The sequence below is a fragment of the Pelophylax lessonae genome (genome assembly GCF_965119305.1).
Source record: "Pelophylax lessonae genome assembly, chromosome: 3".
Taxonomy (NCBI): Eukaryota; Metazoa; Chordata; class Amphibia; order Anura; family Ranidae; genus Pelophylax; species Pelophylax lessonae.
The window spans coordinates 580393688-580415988 of NC_138770.1; the positions used below are offsets into that span (position 1 = coordinate 580393688).

Sequence of the window (22301 nt, forward strand, 5' to 3'; positions counted from 1 at the left end):
AACATATTGCATTTTAAGAATGGTTTACATCTGGACCAACAGTGAATAAAATAAATTGAAGCGCCCCCACCTAGGTATATAACTAAACATTAATGGTATTGGTGGGCCGCCGCTATCTATGCTATCCTTACAGGTAAGCCGGTATAAGTAAATATTCGTACAGGACTTGTTCAACCATAAACTGATAAACTGATGGATAATACTGCAACTGTTATAGTGAATACTGTGAAATACCACTATTCGCCCCATAAAAATGCTCTAATTGGTGTTACACTCACCTTTAATCCAGCGCTGGGCATAGCTCCCTGGCGCTGATCTTCACACCCCCTTCTCATGTCAGAAGGGGAAGTCGTGGGATCAAATTAACCTTCGGGCCGAAGCCCCTGGTCTTTTTCCTACCCAGCAACACCCCTGTGGTTCACAGATCTTTATCTCTAACAAACTAGCCATTACACACACAATGCTGTTGAAGGGGCTCTGAAGAAGAGGGGAATCTCCCCTCGAAACGCGTCAGTTTTTAAAGGTCCTCTGGCGTGCTGGACACTGTCCTGATGACCTGGTCACTTTGGGTCCATTGTGGATCGATATGCTTTTTAACATTTTTATGTTTGTGAGTATATTTCTTCTTATTTCATTTTATTAAACTCCATTTGGGTAATACAGCATGTTGGTGCGCCCTCTTCTTGTTCTTTATACAGTGTTTCCATCGGGTTTCCCCTGACCCCAGATGGGCAGCAAGGTCTGTTCTTTTACCCGGAGCCCTAGAAACCCACTGCCACCACATCTCTGTCGAGCGTAGGAGATTTTGTCTATCTTTTCACAATGCTGTTGGAGTGTTACTAAACCCACAACAGTACAATCAGTCTGTATATGCAGTAAATGCTTGTTATACTCACTGTGGAACCTAAGGGGATAATCATCTGCATTGTGTAAAAAAGGCTGTTTGATCCTGTCTTCTCTGGTCCTCTCCTTCTTCCACTATCTCCAATATACCTTCTGATATTTACAGAACTAGGGGACAAGCTGCACATGCTCAGTTTGGTGTGAATTGCTAGAGTTTTTTTTTTTTCATGGGAGAGTACATGTGATCAGCACAGGGCCAATCCAGACAGAGGGTCAGGGGTCATGCATTTTTATGGGAGAGTGATGGCGAACCTTGGCACCCCAGATGTTTTGGAACTTCATTTCTCTTGATGCTCATGCACTCTGCAGTGTTGTTGTGCATCATGGGAAATGTAGTTCCAAAACATCTGGGGTGCCAAGGATCGCCATCACTGTTATAGGACAATCAGGGGAAAATGAAAACTCCTCCTACAAGCTTTAACCAGACATGCTAAAGACTGCTATATACTAGGGATCGACTGATTATCGGCAAAGCCAATGTATCAAGGGCCAATATGCACTTTCCCCGATATATCGGAATTGGCCCCTGTGGTTACCGATATTACAGATATTTCAGGAAAGTGCTTGTACCGGAGTGATGCCTGCATCTAGAGGCATCACCCCGGTACCGGTGTCCACAGTCGACGGTCGGCTGTCTTGTAATTACAACCGATGTGGCTGAGAAGCCGCTCGGCTGTCATTACAAGGGGCGGGAGGGACGTCCCCCGCCCCCTTCCGCAGCTCGTCAGGGTCTCCCGTACCACCGGGAGACACGGGCAACCAGCCTGCACGGCCACCGAAGACCCCATCGAAGCTGCATTCGGCTCTGATCGGGTCTCCATGTAAAAAACCCGGAAGTGATGTCATGACATCATTCAAAACAGCCAAACTTGGCATTTTGAATGCTTGCAGAGGAGGGGTTTGGGGTCTTTTAGACCCCCATATTCCTCCACTACAGTACCTGTCAAGTGCTAAAAATAAATAAAAAAATGTTTTTTAAATGTACGAAAATATCGGCCAATATCGGTATTCAATGGCCAAAATATCGGTATCAGCAACGAAAAAACGATATTGGTCGATCACTACTATATACTGCTGTTGAGAAAAGGTATTTAGCAGTTTATATTTACTAAAATAATTGCATTTCCATGTTCTGTGTACTGTGGGAGACCAGATCTAGTGAATGCAGGCTCCTGGGTTTAGTAACACTTTAAGTCCAGCACTGCTCTTTCCCCATCACTACGGAAAGCCTATACACCTGCTATGAACTGATTTATGACCTACAACATGCGCCTGCAGCTTACAAGTCAAAAGAGAAGAGACTGTTACTCAAAATCTCTGAAATTATGGAAAGGAACTGGCCGAATAAAATACACAAAAAAAATGATAAAGTGAAAGTATACAGTTATTTGTTGGTAGAATATATTTTTCCTTTAAACGTTCATAGAAGTGGAAGCAACACACCCAGTTTCATGTGAGGGACTATTATTATCCAGAATTTATTAAGTGCCAACATGTTCCACTGCTGTACAATTAGAAAAATCTGTGCAGACATCATATGCAAGTACAGTATGCCGGAAACAATGGAGGCAGAAGGGTGACAGTTTACTAGAAGGAGAGCAATGACAGTATGCAGGACACAATGCAGGCAGAAGGGTGACAGTTTACTAGAAGGAGAGCAATGTACACTTCCAGAGAAGAACACCAGTAAATGAAGGATTAGAAAGAGATTTCCTGCTACGACAGAAGAATAGATCACAGAACTCATTACCATTAGATCCCAAACACACTGCTTACTGCTCTCCACTTGTGTGGCAGATGAGCTGAAAGCAATCGACGGATCTAATATGTGAGCAATGTGCAGGCCTGGATCTACTGTGCTATGCTTCAAAGATCCTCTTCATTGTATTCAACCATGATAGAATCAGACTCTGCAACGTCCCTCATATGGTTAGAGACACAGACTGACCCGATCAATAAAACACCAACACACCTTGCATCACAAAAAATAAATGGATGGATGCATTCCAAAAGGTTTTATTTGATCACATTGAAATGTGATCACATTGAAATGTGAAGTATTTCTGTATGTGCTCTCATGGTGTTCTATGTGAGGGTGTAGGGTTGTAAATTCAAAATCTTTACGTGCTCAGGGTGACCTTGCAAATTATTAGTCCTTGATTACACCTGTGCAACCTGCCACTCTGGTAATCCTGTGACAATTCAAGACAAGGGGAATCCATTTATTGCCTGTAGGGACCACTCACACCCATGCAATGTGTTTCTGTGCGACTTGGAAAAAGGTGCAAGGGCTTGTTTTTTTGCATTTTTGGCCCAAGAGACTTCAATAGGAGCACAATAATGCATATGTGCAAGTGTGAACCTAGACATAGGGTTTTTTCTTATAAATTAGTGGTCTCCAAACTGTGGGCCGAATGTGGCCCTTTGTTTGCCATTATCTGGCCCTTGGGGCACTATTCCTCCCACTGACAATAACAAGGAGGCACCATTTCTTCCACTGACACCAACAGTGTGGAACCATTCGTCTTACTTAGACCAACAATGGGGCATTTTTAATTCCACTGACACCAATGGTGAGGCACTATTCCATCACTAATACCAAAGATGGGGCACTATGACCAATGATGGGGCACTATGACCAATGATGGGGCACTATTCCACAACTAATACCAATGATGTGGCACTATTACCGATGATGGGGCACTATTCCACCACTAATACCAACGATGGGGCACTATTACCAATGATGGGGCACTATTCCACCACTAATACCAATGATGGGGCACTATTATCGATGATGGGGCACTATTTCACCACTAATACCAATGATGGGGCACTATTACCGATGATGGGGCACTATTCCACCACTAATACCAATGATGGGGTACTATTACAAATGATGGGGCACTATTCCACCACTAATACCAATGATGGGGCACTATTCCTCCACTAATACCAATGATGATGCACTATTACCAATGATGGGGCACTATTCTACCACTAATACCAATGATGGGGCACTATTACCAAAGATGAGGAACTATTCCCCCACTAATACCAATGATGGGGCACTATACCTCTTTCTACTGACTACAGGCACTGAAAAATGTTTTTCTCCCGCTGACACTGATTCATTTTCTACTCCCACTGGCCACTTCAGCCCCCCTGATGTCTGAAGGATAGCAAACTGACCCTTTGTTTAGAAAGTTTAAAGACCATTGTTATAGATATTAATTCTGCAGAGTACCCACAAACAGTAGGTGTCAAAGAGTAGACTTGAACAGAAATTGGTATAGTCCTAAAGTGGATGTGAACCCCCACATATACCCAATGAAGTGAACAGCCTCAGATGATACACAGAGATTAAACTAATGTCCCTACATAAGTTTTACATGTATCTCTGCAGTCTTCAGTTTCTAGACTCTTTAGAATGTGCACATCGTGTTAGAAATTTTTCATCCTGTTTCAGCAGTGGGAGGGGAGTCTGGGCATACACTGTGTGTGAGCTGATTGGAGGAAAGGCACACACCTCCATTCCACATATGCAGAGGAACAAAGAAACTTGCAGAGCTGTGCTGTGAATAGACCAGCTCTCTGCTTATCTGTCTCTAAGTTCCCTCCCTGAGACAAATTTCCAGCTGCTTTTATCTCCTGTGTCGAAGAACTTTTCACAAGTCATCATGCTGATAACAGAGGAACGAAGCAGCAGAAAGTCATGGCACTTAGAGCTTTGGAGAAAGATAAGTAAACAGTGCAGATATATGTGCATACGTCAGATTTCATGAATGGGGTTTACATCCACTTTAAGGCCATTTTAGTTTTTTGTTTTAGGATTTTACATTGCTTTTTTTTTTTTTACAGATAAGTACTATATACATGACATAGTCTTTCACAGAGCACTCCGGGTTAGCTAGACACACAGACCAGTAGCACTGCCTAATTTGCATTGCCCTTTGATAGAAATCTCCTTCCGAGCTGTTTTTTTTTTCTGCACAGCTGAAAAGTAATTAAACCAATGACGTTAAAAGAAGACCAGATCGCCACCTGGTGGATGGCAACATAATATTAATATTTACCTCTTCCACCTATCCCAGAGTCCCTTTAACGCAGGGGTCTTCAAACCATGGCCCTCCAGTTGTTCAAGAACTACAATTCCCATCATGCCTAGTCATGTCTGTGAATGTCAGAGTTTTACAATGTCTCATGGGATGTATAGTTCTGCAACAGCTGGAGGGCCGTAGTTTGAGGGTACCTGCTTTAAAGGGTTCTGAACACCCATGGGGCACAAAGGATTGGCAACCATGTGACCATTGTGACAGCCAATCAAGAGCCAGTCCTGCCAACTACCGAGCAGATGAGAGTGCACTCTCAGCAAAGACACATGTCCCACTCAGTGATGCATATGTGGGTCATGTGGGCTCAAAGCCCACCCTTTTGCTGCCGCACATATGTGTTACACGGGTGGCAACAGGGTAATATTTACCTGACTTTAAAAAAAAAAAAAAACAAGATTTTTTTGAACACGATATGTTCCTTTTCAGTTCTCTCTGTTTTCTCAGCTTGTTTTTTTCATCACATTGAACGGACTGTTGCATGAAATGCTGGGGTCTATAGAGCCCCCAAAACTGCATTGGCGGCATGAAAGCAGACAAAATGCCACCACAATACCATGCCTGTCTACATCCAGACCCTGTGAGCGCAGAATAGACCTTGTTGTGCGGCATTCATTAAAATCATTTTTTTCACACCCTCCTGGTAATATGATTCTGTTTGTATTCCTCTATTTAGCTTCTGTATTATTTTACTGATATAATAATACCCATAGGGGCAAATTAGGCAATGAACCGGGATTGACACCTCATTAAACCTTTATTTGAAAATATCCAGATTTTACTTTAACATTTACTGTATTTTAATCATTTCACCTGTGTCTAGGAGAGTGAATAAAAGATGCGGCATTTGGATGGAACATTTTTTATGGTAGACATACAAAAAGACCATTACATTTTAATTTGCATATGCTTCCACGGTGCAATGTTTAACACAAAATGCACATTTTTATTTAATATGATTGTCATTAATAGGGATGAGGATATCAATGAATCTAAGGGGGGAAAAAGCATATCACTTGCTATATTACATTCCAAAAAAAAAAAAAAAACGAAAGCTATAAGAATTGTAATCAACACAAGGGACAGCACAGTCAGCACATTTGATGAGCATCTGTGACAGAACCAACTGCTCGTATTAACCCCTGTAGCATCAAAAAATGACCATTGCAGGGGTATGGTGGGGGCAGAGGAATGAAAGGAGAGATCAGCCACCAGCACAAGTGATGCTTCTCGTTCAGTGTAAGTATCATCCCTTGTGCTAATGAAAAAAAACCCTAAATTTATGCTTTAAAATCCAGTTACAGCTGTGTGACAAAGTACCCAGACACACGTTCATTATATGCAAAAAAAAAATATTTTTTTGACGTATATAAGACGTATAAGACGTTTTTGATGCTGCTGTTAGGGGCGCCTGGCATTTTTTTCCCTCCCTCTAAACACTGCTGCATATTAGCCTATGGGGTTGATTTACTAAAGGCAAATAGACTGTGCACTCTGCAAGAGCAGTTGCCCAAGAGCTCAGTAAATGAGCAGAAGCTCTGCTGACTTCCATCATCCAATCATGTGCAAGCAAAAATGGTCTTTATTTTTCTTGCATGTGATGCTTTACCTCATTTACTAAGCTCTGAAGAGACTGCACTTTGCAAAGTGCCCAGTCTTTTGCCTTTAAATCAACCCCTTTTTCTCTATGCACACACAGGCATTTAGAGGCATTTTGCAGGCAGGGGCATTAGAGGCAGAAATAAACATGCTGCCAGCGCATCCCAGAGCAGCAGTTTTATGGCAGAAAAAACGCTTGATGCGTGTAAACGCATGTTAATGCTAAGCACGTAAAACACTTGAGTGTACATTCATGTCAATGGCTCAAGCACTTGACTTGCCTAAATGTGTCTAGATGCGTTTAAATGCTTTTACAAGCGTTTTTTTCTGCTGCTGCCAGGAGGAAAGATGTCTCTGAGAGATGGGCAATGAGGCCTTAGAGCAAAGGGTACTCCCAGGTGACCCTTCCTATCCAAAAAACTCAAAATCCAAAGCCACTCTGGCATAACAAGTCAACTTATTTTTGACAATTCCCTTCCTGCTTCGAAAAATTGGCCATACAAAGGGTCAAATTTGTTCAATCAGTCAACGGGTTGATCGAAAAAACTTAACAGATTCCCCCATCCACACATGCGAGGAATCTTCCCCACTGTGCCCTAGTATTCTGACAGCAGGGACTTCTCTACTGTCCAACAATCCTATTCATAAGACGTCAGTCATTAGATTGACTTTTCAAGAACGGGAATGACCATAGATGGATTAAAATTTGTCCGATCCCGGCAGAACTGGCTGAATTTTCATCCATCTATGATCAGCTTAAGCCTTGCACACTGGCCCATCGCAGTGATGGGAAATCTGAATGGCCAATGGTAAGGGACCTTTCTCACTGATGCACTTTTGATGTGTTTCCATTGACTTACAATGGAAGGTGACTTTTTGGTGCTCCTTTAAAAAAACTGCACCCAAGATGCAGCATGTATGAATATTTGTAAAGTGCAGGACACCTGCAGTGTTAACAGTTACATAGGATTTAATGGGGAATAGTTTCCATGCACTTTTATCACCCTGGAAAAGTGCAGCAAAAGTGCACCAGTGTGAAATGGGCCCAAGACCAAAAGTGTATTTCCACTTTTTCAACCAAATTGGAAAAACGCATAGGCTCTTTTCACACAGGCACCTCTGTGAAGCCGGATCCGCTTGCTCAGTGGGGGATCTCTAAGAGCAAGTGGATGACAGGTCCGTGTCTGCTCCGATCTGCTTTGCAGAGCAGACACAGACGTAGTCCTGGTCTCCTCTATGGAGCAATCAGTTGGAAATGGACTGCCTGTCCATTTCATCCGATGGCATCCGATCGGTAAGACGGATGTGTAATAGGGCCACCATCCATCTGTTTCTAGTGGACAGGATCGGATCGGAAGGCGGCGGGTGTCAGCCGACATCCACCTCTCCATAGGATACTGGAGGGTCCAAACAGGTCCACCTGAAAAACGAACAGGCATTATATTTGTAATATATTTGTAACATTATATTTGTCACATGATCCTATTCATATAGAATAACTTAAAGAAAATTAAAAATGGCTGCTTATCCTTTTACTTGCCTTTTCCTTGCCTAAAAATCCTTCATAACTTTCCTCTTCTTGAACAATATCAAGCTACCTATAGAGTCCTATGTATAAACAAAAAAACACTAGAAAGTTAAGATTTTTTTTGGTATGCTGTATAAATGGGAACACATAAACCTTTAGACTCCGTTCACACTAGGTTGGATCCGACTTAGGGGGCGACCTGTGAAGTCGCGTGCAGCGCGACTTCGGCGCAACTTGCACGGACTTCATAAAATGAATTATTTACTATGCAAGTCGCTCCAGGTCACCCCGTATGTAGTACAGGACCCTTTTTCTAAGTCGGAGCGACTTGTGTCGCTCCTATTAGAGCCGATCCTGTACTAAACTATGGGACGCGACGGTGCGTGACTTGTCAGGCTGACCAAGTCGTACCAGTGTGAATGGAGACTTGGTGGAGGTTTCTCAAACCTGACTGCAAAGGTGGGAATACGTTTCAAGAGGCAGGCAGGAGGAGGAAGAGTCAAACTCTGGGTCAATAGTTACATAGCAGACTGGTCTTGGATTCGGGGGTCCCTGCACATTGAAAAGAACTGATTGGATGTGCAGGCACCAGTAATGACGCATCGCTCAGCAGGAGGAACCTTTGGAAACATATTGGAGACCAAGTGGCTCAACACTCCCTAGAGCAGGGATCTTCAAACTATGGCCCTCCAGGTGTTTAGGAACTACAATTCCCATCATGCCTAGTCATGTCTGTGAATGTCAGAGTTTTACAATGCCTCATGGGACGTGTAGTTCCACAACATCTGGAGGGCTGTAGTTTGAGGATCCCTGCCCTAGAGAATTGGAGCAGTGTTTGGTGGCATGGGAAACATATTTATTTTGTTTTTAGGGCAGGTTCACGCCATAAATTGCACAGTAATGTGCTTTGCGTTCCTGTGCATTTCATATGCGATCCAGGTGCGGTGCGATTTCAGCCCATTCATTTGAATGCGCTGGACTGCAGCAAAGGTAGTGCATGCACTATTTTAAATGCAGAGCATCTGGATCACATGGTACTACTGTAACATGCGGTCCAATGACAACAAAAGCCCAGATTTTGCGACCTACATTTGGGATGTAGTTAGAATTGTACTGACTACCCCCACAGATCGCAAGTGCAGTGCTTTTTAGATGCAGTGTGGGAAACGTGCACAGAACATTCTGGTGTGAACTGGCCCTTACAGGGCATACTTTTTGATACACTTAGATTTCCTGGCATAGTCGCTTTAATTATAATAAAGTAAGTCAGCTCAATAGGCTGCTGTCTGGCCGGGCTGTGTAAATCTCAGGAACGGCTGTGTAGAATTCCAAATCCTTTGGCAGGTACAACAGCTTCCATGTTTTTAGCTATTTGCCCATAGCATCAGCACCACTTGCAGCTTTCTCTGTACGTCTGCAGCATATCGCATTATTTAAAAGTGCACAAAGGCCGCACTCTTCACCGATCCATAACTGCTTTCATCAAATCCCCAGACGAGAATCTCCTGTCCAGCACAGCGTTGGGGGCACAGCCCAAGGGGGGATCTATTCTACACCAGATGGGAGCTAGCATCCGGCCTTTGTGGACACTCAACCTTCCTAATAAACTTTTCATTCATTTGTTCCATACATTTTGAAACAGTTTTCCGCACAGCTATGAAACAGGTATGTATACTTTAGTCTAGCAGTGCTATACGCAGCTCCCTGAAGGCAATTAAAACTAGTCAGACCTGCTGTGGCAAGTTTGTGTCGCACTTTAGAGAGGGAGAGAAAAAAAAAAAAGAAGATACCGAGAGGGGGGGAGAGACATAGAGAAAGAGGTGGCCTTCGCAGTTCTTGCAGCATCCACCCCCAGTCATCTGCATAGGTTACCATCAGTCATGGGCGTTCCTACAGCGCTGCAGCCAGCCAAGCTTCACACAGCACACACACAGTGGAAAATATTAGGAGTCAAATAACTAAGCATGTTGCTGATCACAACTCACCGACAACTGCCTGCAACTTTATAGAGATGCCTCAGATCAAAAAATCCTCAATAATTTAATACATTTTTTATTGGCCTGTACACACAGGCGTGTAAACTTGCGCTGAATATCAGTGAAAAGAAAACTGCATTGCTGGACAGGATTTTCACAAATTATCATACATTATTATACAGGATTTATATAGCGCCGACAGTTTGCGCAGCGCTTTACAATGTGAAGGAAGACAATACAGTTACAATACAAGTCAATACAGGAGGAATTGGAGGGCCCTGCTCGTTAGAGCTTACAATCTAGAAGATAATACGCACATTCGACACAACAGAAAAAGCAAGAATGGCGTGGCCCTATAGACCACAGTAATTATTTAGCAATTTCTTACTCAATAAATGACTAAGTTTTGTACAATGCTGCCCATGCAGGGGGGGTGGCTTCACCACCCGACTCGGCGACATTGTTCCCCTTGGGGCTCTGGGCCGGGTGGGCAGGAGCTACCCCTTCCCTTCTCTTCCCATTTGGAAGTTTGAACCATAGTTCCACCATTAAATATATATTTTCTCCTATGTATATGTTCTCTCTTGCTTATATATTTACTATTGCCATCTACTATTGTAATATTTTAATGACAATCTTTGAAATGAAGCTCCACTACCCTGTTTCTACCCTTGTATTCTACATCCAGTTGATGTAACTTCGTTGTTATTGTCTTTTTTGATGAAACAAATAAAAATGTATTGATTGAAAAAAAAAGAAAAAGCAAGAAGAATTTTTTATGCACGTTACACATGTTTATTATACAGCCCCTCCTCATGTTTTTATGTAGACATTTTCTGCCACTAATCTGATGTTCATACATCGGTGACATGTGCAAGTACCATAAGGCCACTTTCACACAGGCGGACCGTTCAGATCCGCCTGTCAGTTTTTTTGGCGGATCTGAACGGTCACCCCATGCATCTCTATGGGGCATCGGATGTCAGCGGAGACATGTCCGCTGACATCCGATCCATCAAATCTGGACGGATGGAAACTCTATTTTCCATCCGTCCAGCAGATCGGATCGGATGAGAATGGACAGACGGTCCGTTCCCATCTGATTCCCCCATAGAGAAGAATGGGGACCTGACAGCTCTGTCTCTGCACACAGCGTGGAGACACAGCTGTCATCCTCCTGCTCAGCGGGGGATCGGCGAATCGATCCCCCGCTGAGAAAAACGGAGTCCGCCTGACGGACTCCGTGTGTGAAAGGGCCCTTACACATAAAGTTGAGTTCAGCTCTAAATCTTGTTCACAACAGCCACATAGTTGCCAACATTTGAAAAAAATTTCCAGGGACACTTTGCAGCACAGCTATTAAAGCAGAGTTCCACCCAAGAGTGGAACTTCCGGTTTAGGTAGTTCTAACCCCCTGACATGCCACATTTGGCATGTCATTTTTTTTTGGGGGGGGGGGGCGGGTACCTAGTTTTGACAGGTACCCGCTCCCAATTCCGTTCGGAGCGCCGCGGCGCCCTGAGCGGAAGTTCTCCTCTCTCCCTCCTTCCCTGCAATCTTCTGGGACATGTCAGAGGTCCCAGAAGATTGCTGGCCAATCACGACGCGTAGGGAAACTCGCGCATGCGCAGTGCGTACCCGGCTGTGAAGCCGCAAACTGTCACAGCCGGATGCCCACACCAGTGATGCCGGCGCCGCAGAGCAGAGAGGGAGAAGAGTGAGGCTTCGGGCGGCCGCATCGCTGGACCGTTGGACAGGTGAGTGTGTGTTTAGGCTGGAACTCCGCTTTAATTATTTACCACACCCATCTCCCTGAAGCTCCGCCCACTCAGCATAATTAATCTCTGCCTACTTATCATCAGATTATAGGGTCCACTCAATAAAGAGAGATTTACAGGAAATTGAAAAGGGAATTTCAAACTTAAGGCCAAAGTAGCAGAGTTGGAATAATTCTCCCATTCAGCTGCACTACTTCTGCCTAAAGTGTAAAATTCTCATCACAATTGCCCGCAATTCTAAAGTGTCAAATGTGCTCAGGTGTGACCATAGAAAAAATGTAATATGTAAACATAAATTAAGTGCAAGGGACAATGTAAATTACCCGGGACAGGCTCCTATTTGCTGGGACTGTCCCGGCAAAAACAGGGCAGTTGGCAAATATGCAGCCACATTGGCCAGCTTTAGGGCTGATTGACACTGCAGCTTTTGCGGCTGGTGTGCGGTGAGATCAGTGCCGTGAATATGCGCTGTGCTCGCCTTTTCTTTTCTTTTTTTGAACAAAACGTCCCACAGACATCTCAAAGTTTCATTACTGGCTGTGTGGTGTAAGGCAGTGGATTGTCTTGCACCACGCTGTGCTAAAAAAAGAAAAAAGTACTGCATGGAATATTTTTTTTCAGTACACAGTGCCTGCACACCACCACAATGCAGTGGAGTGAACCGGACACATAGAAGACAAGGCATTTTCACTTGTCAATGCTGTGGGACTGCACAGGAATAACCGCCTAACGCAGTCCCACCACATCTGGTGTGAACCACCCCCTAGGCCCCTTTCACACGGGCTTTCCAAACTGCCAGTTTTTTCAGGTGGACCTGATTGGATGCTCCATGTACCTCTGGAGCAGCGGATGTCAGCGGTGACACCTCCATTGACACCCGCTGCTATCAGATCTGATCCTGTCTGTGAAATCCAGATGGATGGAAACTCTATTTTCCATCTGTCTGGAGTATTGGATCAGAAAGGATCGGATGAAAACAGACAGGCGGTCCGTTTTCATCCGATCTCCCATAGAGGAGAGCGGGAATCTGACAGGTGTGTCTCTGTAAAGTAAGCGGAGACGGACCTGTCATCCCCCTACTCAGCGGGGATCGGTGGATCGATCCCCATTGAGCAAAACTAAGTCCGCCGGGCGGAAAGCCCGTGTGAGAGGACCCTTAAGCAGTGCTGCTCAATGCAGTCACAACACATAAACAAGGCAATCTACCTGATCTCCTATTGTTTCAGTTCACACCAAATGCTGCATTGGTGTGTACTAAAAAAGCTTGAGGTTTTATTTTATGGGAATCTTGATGTTGAACATTCATTCAGGAAACTCCTTGAATCGCATGAACTGGACCTAATTGTTAGGAACCTTTAACGCCTCTTCATAGTTTTGTGCTAAAAACTGCAGTTCTGTTCAATGTGCCATTTCAGTGCGGTTATAAGGTTGTCCTTGGAAGATGCCTTTCCCTGAACCCTGTGTGATCACACCCCAAACTGCGGCACGTGGGGATTTGAGAGGTAACCGTTGAACGCACTCTAGCACAAACCCTAGGTTAGCCTTTCTCAACCTTTTCAACACAGAGGAACCCTTGCAATAACTTTCCAGGCTCAGGGAACCCAAGCTAAAAATTACTATATCTATAACTCATGATACACTAGTAAGATGGTCACTGGGAAGAATGCTCCTTACATTTTTGGTCTTTGGGAAGAATTACCGCCTTAAAGATAGTTAAAAAGATCAATGGTGTCTGTGGGGAACTTATCTGAGAGGCAGAAATTGCTCTTTGTTCAAGGAACCCTCAGCAGCCTATAGGGGAATGCTAGGGTTCCATGGAACTCTTGTTGAAAATCCTTGCTCTAGGATGTGGACAGCCCCATTCCCAAGCATAGGCAGAAGTTTAAGGGTCCATGCACACTGGGCTTGAAAAAGATTGCTTCTTCTACAGGAGTTTTGTGTTATGCCTGTAGAAGCAGCTCAATCCTATGTGTCCATGCCATTAGAGGCATTATTTAGGCTCAGTGTTTAGGGGCAGAAAAAAAAACCTTTAGGCTCCATTCACACTACCGCGACTTGTCAGGCGACTTGTCAGCCTGACAAGTCACGGTCCCTCGTGGTCCATGCAGTGCTACAGGACCCGTTCTAATAGGAGCGACACAAGTCACTCCGACTTAGAAAAAGGGTCCTGTACTACTTCGGGGCGACCTGGAGGCGACTTGCATTGACTTCCATTATGTGAAGTCCGTGCAAGTCGCGCCGAAGTCGCGGTGCACGGGGCTTCACAGGTCGCCCCCGAAGTCGCGCACAAGTCGTGCCATGGTAGTGTGAATGGAGCCTTAGGTTTACGTTTTTGATTAGAGCTTTCTGTCAGAAAAAACACTAAACACTCCTAAACTTGCCTAAACTGTGTACAAAAACACTCTATATGAGCGTTTTGTTTTCTGCCAAGGGATCTGCTCAGTGTCTATAGAGCCTAAATGTGTTTTCCCGAGCTCCTGTTAATGTTTTACTGTCTTTCCTACCAGCTAAATCCCTAGAACAGCCATTAATATCATCCGAATGTCTATGAATCAGAAGTTATAAGTGATAATACAGACTTCATCTAGCACTGATGTCTATCTGAGCCCACCACAAATTTTGCAATAATTTTGTCGAGAAGTACTTCGACAAGGCATGATTTGTAAACTGGAATTAAATGATTCATTATATTCCCACCTATTCCCAATAAATTAATCTATAATACGCCACTTACCTTTGATGGCCTTTTTGTGAGCGTATTTTTCCTAAAAAAAAAGCCTTCTTCCACTGCCTGTCATCCAGCCCTGCCATCTTTGCTTACTTTACCTTCGGGAGCCGGTTGTCTCTTCCAGGGCTGGGTAGCCGCCAGCCCCCTGATGACGCAGCACCAAATTCTGGTGCTGTGGGGAAGCCTCCTTGGAGAAATTATGGCGTATCCCACAAAGCTGCAGTAGGAGGCTTTAAGGCTAATCATAGATTATGCAATTTTCTTTTCTTCAACCATGAAAAAAACCCAGACAGGCTGGTTGTACTGAAGTTGATCGATAGATTGACTTTTGTAGAACCAGCCTGCTTATATATGGATTGAAATTCAGTCGGTCCATGCTAAACCTGCCAAATTTTGATCTGCCTATGGTCGGCTTAAGTCATGCTCACCAAGGGGGGTATGGTGGTGAAGGGTGGGTCGACCATGATACATAATAGAAGGGGGCAGTTTTTGATGTTGTGGAGGGAGGAGGACGTTTGGGATGGTGGAAAGTGAATTTCTCAAATGAAATTTTTGCTTGCTCCTAATGCTCCATCAAGTCAGTGTGAATGCATGGCAAACGCATCTCAAATGTCATCTTGAACCTCAAATGCCAGGGTGTACAAGCATTGCAATGGCATATTTAAGAATATTACATTCAAAAACGGTGATGATAAACATAACTCTTTTTAGTTTCTTTTAGAAAAAGAGTTGAAAAATAATTTTCGGACATATTTACATAGCTGTCACCAGCTGCTACCTGTCTGCCATAAACAATGTTTATAAATCTGTTACAGCATACAGTATTACACTAAAATCCTGATCCCTGATCCCAGGATCCCTGGAAAACCCTACAACCCCCCTACTTTGTAATGTATTCACCTGAACACACCAATGGACATTACACTATAGATCCCAAGAAGACAAACGCACATGAAATCTGCGATCTGGTTCTATTTCAGGGTGTCCCTAATCTCCCTGAAAACTTTGCGTCTAGCAGCAGACGGCAGTCAGAGAACATGCTGTACTCTGTCAGGAGGAGAAGAAACAGCCCTCCTCCCCGAGCTGGCTTGCTTGCTGCCTATTGCCAGTGCAATCATGGAATGTGAACACTGTAGGCTGCGGTTTCAACACCGAGCAACAGAAAAACTACAATTTTCAGCCTTCGATCTCAGTGAAACGTAAGGGTGCTTCTCTACCACGAAAAACAGATGACTGCCAATGAATCATTTATTCTCAATCAAATGAATCACCTATGACTTGGCTAAAGTATCGGTCTGTCGAATAAAAAAAGAAAAAAAAAAAAAAAGAAAAAGGTGCTTCAAAAGGAAAGGCCCAAGTTTTAGGGTGTCCCCACCTACAGTCGTGCCCCTGCATGTAGGCTGCACAAAAAGCATTTAGATAAAAAGTTAACTAAATTATCTGTTAAATATTCCTGACTTCAATAAACCTTTCCTCTGAAAAAACACTTTTATTTTTTACAACACTTGTATTCTTTCCAAGCCCATTTAACTGCCAGGTCCATGTGCACCATGATCAGTTTTAAGTACTGACCACTTTAAAATGGAGTTCCACCCATGTTTGCAAGTTTCTTTTACTCACATGCCCACCCGCAGTGCAGCCCTAAAAGAAAATTCATTTTTTTTTTAATTATTTTATAAATATCTTTATTTTAAATGTGTCAGTGGCACTTCCGGTCCCAGCCGCCTAGGCGATGTCGTCATCATTGGACTCCTGGGATATCAGCGTCATCGATCCCAGAAGTCCAAGGGAATCGCCTGATTCTCATTTGATTGACAGGTTGCCATTACAACAGGGCGGCATCCTTGGCTGCCACCGCCATCGCTGTGGCAACCTGCAATCTGCAAACAGAAAACGGCGCCGCGCAGTGTCATCACTGCGCAAGCGCGAGATCGGGAGGTGCATGCTGGGTCCCGGAAATAGACACGAGAGGGCTTCAGATGCCCAGAACTGCGATGGCACCTGCCTGCTTCCGAGATCAGGTCATTTTTTACAGATTAAAAAAAAAAAACACACATAGTTACATTTGCAACAGTATCCAGATAGTAATGTGCAACCTGTGCCAATCATGGGGGTGCTTTTAGATAAAAACTGATTATGGTGACTGGAGCTCCGCTTTAAGTTTACAACATGTTGTCGCTCAGCAGGCCTGACCCAGAATAAAAAAGCATGTCTCCTAGGATTCAGTGTTGCTATTCCTGCTGTAATGTTACAATTAAAGGGGTAGTACACACTGCTTAGTGACTTGTACTTACAGGTAAGGTTATAATAAAGGGTAAATGTAGGTATAAGGAATATCTCCTAAACAGTGCATGTTCACTATTTCTGCAGCCGGTGACGTCACAGGCCCATGCGCACCACACTCTGAAGGGAAGGAGTACTGAGTATGCTGGTCTTTCAGAGCACAGTGCCACAGCCATGACTCCTGTGCGCATGTGCGGGAGTGATGTCATTGCGGCTCGGCCAATCTAACGGCCAGGGCCCATAAACCTTGAAGGAAGATCGGGTGAAGATGTAAGCCCTGTTAGAGGTGACAGCGGGCCGCTGGAGGGCTTCGTTTTAAGGTAAGTCTGTCATAATGTGCTAATATGCGATGGAGAATCTTTTTATTTTTTTTTGCAGTGCTTTACCACTTGCCGACCAGCCGCCGTAGTTTTACTGTGGCAGGTCGGCTCTGCTACGCGAAACAACATACCTGCACGTCGCTTCATGTAGCAGATAGTGGGCCTAAGCGCGCCGTCAGAGGCATGCGCATGCGCCAATTGGCTACGGAGGGAGCCAATTAGCTAATCCAGCGGACGCGCTGTCCGCCAGGCACCCGCGATCACTCCCCATTACTGCAGTAATGTCACTGGTCTCCTCAAAAGTGTCAGTTAGGTGTCCGATCTGTCTGCCCCAATGTTGCAGTCTCGCTAAAAATCGCTGATCGCCGCCATTACTAGTAAAAAAATAAATAGATAAATAAATAAAAACTACATAAATATTTCCCATAGTTTGTAGACGCGATAACTTTTGCACAAACCAATCAATATAGATCTATTGGGATGCATTTCCCTGCACTAAGACTGCTTTCACACTGATGCGTTTTTGCAGCAATTTTGCCTAGATTTTACCACACTTTCGGTGCGGTTTTTAAAGGACACGTGACTCCAAAACTGCATCAAAAACACAACGCAGTTGTGTATTTGCCGCATCTTCAATTGCTTTCAAATTGGAAGGTTCGTTTTTGGTGCAGTTTTATTAAATCCCCAAACATGCTCCAAAAATGCTGCAAGCAGGAATTTTTACACTGCAACGCAAGTGCACTGCCGCAGTGTGAAGACATTCATTGATTTTAAAAGGAAATCATTTTTCTTGAGCTTTTCAGGTGCTTTTTTAACACAAAAGTGCTTGAAAGATTCCTCAGTGTGAAAGCAGCCTAACTCTGATTGGACTGTGTGGTAAGGGTTTGTTCACACCAGCAGCATGCACCACTGTTGGTGTACAATGCAGAAGCGCATATGCAGCGTGCACTACCCCTGGTGTAAATTGCAGAGGCGCAGATGCAGCGTGTACTTCCCTTGTGTACAATGCAGAGGTGCAGATTCAGCATGCACTACCCTGGTGTACAATGCAGAGGTGCAGATTCAGCGTGCACTACCCTGGTGTACAATGCAGAGGTGCAGATTCAGCGTGCACAACCCTGGAGTACAATGCAAAGGTGCAGATTCAGCATGCACTACCCTGGAGTGCAACGCAGAGGTGCAGATTCAGCATGCACTACCCTGGAGTACAATGCAAAGGTGCAGATTCAGCATGCACTACCCTGGTGTACAATGCAGAGGTGCAGATTCAGCATGCACTACCCTGGTGTACAATGCAAAGGTGCAGATTCAGCATGCACTACCCTGGTGTACAATGCAGAGGTGCAGATTCAGCGTGCACTACCCTGGAGTACAACACAGAGGTGCAGATTCAGCGTGCACTACCCTGGTGTACAATGCAGAGGTGCAGATTCAGCATGCACTACCCTGGTGTACAATGCAGAGGTGCAGATTCAGCGTGCACTAACCTGGAGTACAATGCAGAGGTGCAGATTCAGCATGCACTACCCTGGTGTACAATGCAGAGGTGCAGATTCAGCATGCACTACCCTGGTGTACAATGCAGAGGTGCAGATTCAGCGTGCACTACCCTGGAGTACAATGCAGAGGTGCAGATTCAGCATGCACTACCCTGGAGTACAATGCAGAGGTGCAGATTCAGCATGCACTACCCTGGTGTACAATGCAGAGGTGCAGATTCAGCATGCACTACCCTGGTGTACAATGCAGAGGTGCAGATTCAGCATGCACTAACCCTGGTGTACAATGCAGAGGTGCAGATGCAGCGTGCACTACCCCTGATGTACAATGCAGAAGCGCAGATGCAGGGTGCACTACACCTGGTGTACAATGCAGAAGTGCAGATGCAGCCTGCACTACCCCTGATGTACAATGCAGAAGCGCAGATGCAGGGTGCACTACACCTGGTGTACAATGCAGAGGTGCAGATGCAGCGTGCACTACCCCTGGTGTAGAATGCAGAGGTGCAGATGCAGCATACACTATCCTTGGGTACAATGCAGAAGCACAGATGCAGTGTGCACTACCCCTGGTGTACAATGCAGAAGCACAGATGCAGCGTGCACTACCCTGGTGTACAATGCAGAGGTGCAGATTCAGCATGCACTACCCTGGTGTACAATGCAGAGGTGCAGATTCAGCATGCACTACCCTGGTGTACAATGCAGAGGTGCAGATTCAGCGTGCACTACCCTGGAGTACAATGCAGAGGTGCAGATTCAGCATGCACTACCCTGGAGTACAATGCAGAGGTGCAGATTCAGCATGCACTACCCTGGTGTACAATGCAGAGGTGCAGATTCAGCATGCACTACCCTGGTGTACAATGCAGAGGTGCAGATTCAGCATGCACTAACCCTGGTGTACAATGCAGAGGTGCAGATGCAGCGTGCACTACCCCTGATGTACAATGCAGAAGCGCAGATGCAGGGTGCACTACACCTGGTGTACAATGCAGAAGTGCAGATGCAGCCTGCACTACCCCTGATGTACAATGCAGAAGCGCAGATGCAGGGTGCACTACACCTGGTGTACAATGCAGAGGTGCAGATGCAGCGTGCACTACCCCTGGTGTAGAATGCAGAGGTGCAGATGCAGCATACACTATCCTTGGGTACAATGCAGAAGCACAGATGCAGTGTGCACTACCCCTGGTGTACAATGCAGAAGCACAGATGCAGCGTGCACTACCCTGGTGTACAATGCAGAGGTGCAGATTCAGCATGCACTAACCCTGGTGTACAATGCAGAAGTGCAGATGCAGCGTGCACTACCCCTGATGTACAATGCAGAAGCGCAGATGCAGGGTGCACTACCCCTGGTGTACAATGCAGAGGTGCAGATGCAGCGTGCACTACCCCTGGTGTAGAATGCAGAGGTGCAGATGCAGCGTGCACTACCCTCAGGTACAATGCAGAAGCACAGATGCAGCGTGCACTACCCCTGGTGTACAATGCAGAAGCACAGATGCAGCGCGCACTACCCCTGGTGTACAATGCAGAAGCAAAGATGCAGCGTGCACTACCCCTGGTGTACAATGCAGAAGCACAGATGCAGCGTGCACTACCCCTGTTGTACATTGTAGAAGCACAGTTGCAGCGTGCACTACCCCTGGTGTACAATGCAGAGGCTCAGATGCAGCGTGCACTAACCCTGGTGTACAATGCAGAAGCACAGATGCAGTTAGCACTACCCCTGGTGTACAATGCAGAAACACAGATGCAGCGTGCACTACCCCTGGTGTACATTGTAGAAGCACAGTTGCAGTGTGCACTAACCCTGGTGTACAATGTAGAGGCGCAGATGCAGCATGCACTACCACTGTTGTACAATGCAGAGGCGCAGATGCAGTGTTCACTACCCCTGGTGTACAATGCAGAGGCGCAGAGGTGCAGATGCAGTGTGCACTACCCCAGGTGTACAGTGTAGAGACATAGATGCATTGTCACCTTTTTTATTTGTTTGCCACAGCAGGGTGGTGAGATCTGCCATGATAGGGAACAAGGCTTTTTGGCATGTGTTGGCCAAGACTTTCCAGCGCAACTCAGCGCATCTGGTGCAAATTGTCTACTAAAGGGCAGGACACATAATAGTGTACATGACGGTATTAAATGTTGCTAAGTCACTGCTGCTTTTTGTGGTTTCCTATCATGAGAGAGATATGGTCACTGCTTTGGTGGACCTCATTCTGAAATTACTAGCTGGCTGGCTGTTCTAACAACCCAATAACATCAACATTATCCAAGCCCAAGTGGACCAAAAGTTCTGATTTCAAAGCCTTGCCACTAACAAATTACAAAAATTGAACAGCAATGGCAGGCCCCATATTTCTTGTGACCGGTTTCCTTTCAATCTAACGTATTTCAAACAGCACAGGGAAAAAATAAAATTGAAATGGGTGCAAATTATGAGAAAACCTGCATCACTCCAAGGTCTTTTCTGCTTAAATACGGGTCTAAAGTTTTTCTTTCACAAAGCAAAGTGTGCCCATAGTTGCCAATCAACATTTATCTTTAACTATCTTGAGAAATGGGAATCTGTTTGCTTGCTATGGGGCTCTAAACTTTAAACGTCATGTCTTTTCTATGTATTCATGTATAAGCTCAATTTAAATCTGATCCTGGAAAAATTTTAAAATGAAAAAGCCTACATCTGATTATGTTATGGACAACATGTTGAATTCTATTCTTTGCTCTATGCTTTTGCAGCAGCAGTTGTTAATAGGTGAAGCTAGATCTTCTAGCAGCTAATGAGTTACACAAGGACTGGAAGCCAAGCTCAATACGCTACCAGCATACTGTACAAACTGCAGCCGGCTTGTCTACATATAAATGGACCTTGCTCTTTCCTTCTAGCTATAGAAGCAGTGCAGCCTGCGATCTTTGGACTCGGTAATCAGCCAGTTTTCTCTGCTATTCTTCCTTTACAGCCAAGTGCTGTTGCAACTGGAGCCATCTCCTCTTGTGTCCAGCACACACAGACGACTGCAAAGAAATCACTGCAGCCATTATTTAAATCCCTCATACAATGTCAGCCCCATAGCCAAAGCACTATTAATATCCTTAATGATAAAGGCAGACAAGCTTTATGTTGCTGAACTGGAGGTGTCTTTGTCACTAGCAAGCTTGTGTTTCAATAAATTGCAATTTCCTATACATACTTAGCCAAAAGGATTTCAGAAGACAGCCTTTCTGATAATCTGGAAGCCACATCAGTGATCTTTGTTTTAAAACACTGCAGTTCTGCCTTTGTCTAATACCTAGTCATGAATTATGCCCACTGCCTGGCATAAGTGATACTAATGTGGTGGCCACCCTGGACCTAGCACTGATTATGGCTGTAGACGTGACTTGGCTCTAATTTTGTTAAAAGGGTCAGTACACCCAAAAGTGATGTTTAGGCTGGTAATATTCATGGGATATTTAGGCAGAACCAGGAATAAGTCCCTGGATGTCTATGCATCTTGAATATTTCAACAGGGAGAACTCCCTAGTATAAAATAAGACTAATACTTCTGCAAGGGAGACTGCTGGTG

General features: G+C 44.8%; 1 protein-coding gene across 5 annotated transcripts in view; it reads right to left on the reverse strand.

Annotated features, from left to right (window-relative positions):
- Positions 1 to 22301, reverse strand: part of SERTAD2 (SERTA domain containing 2) — a 126229-nt gene that overhangs the window by 78476 nt on the left and 25452 nt on the right. Inside the window, exon 1 of one of the 5 annotated variants that reach the window (XM_082249583.1) lies at positions 15525 to 15650. The exons of the other annotated variants lie outside the window; for them this stretch is intronic. The gene's annotated coding sequence lies outside the window, so the exon portion shown is untranslated. Of the gene's footprint in view, positions 1 to 15524; positions 15651 to 22301 lie in introns of those variants that run through there. 5 annotated transcript variants of the gene reach the window in all.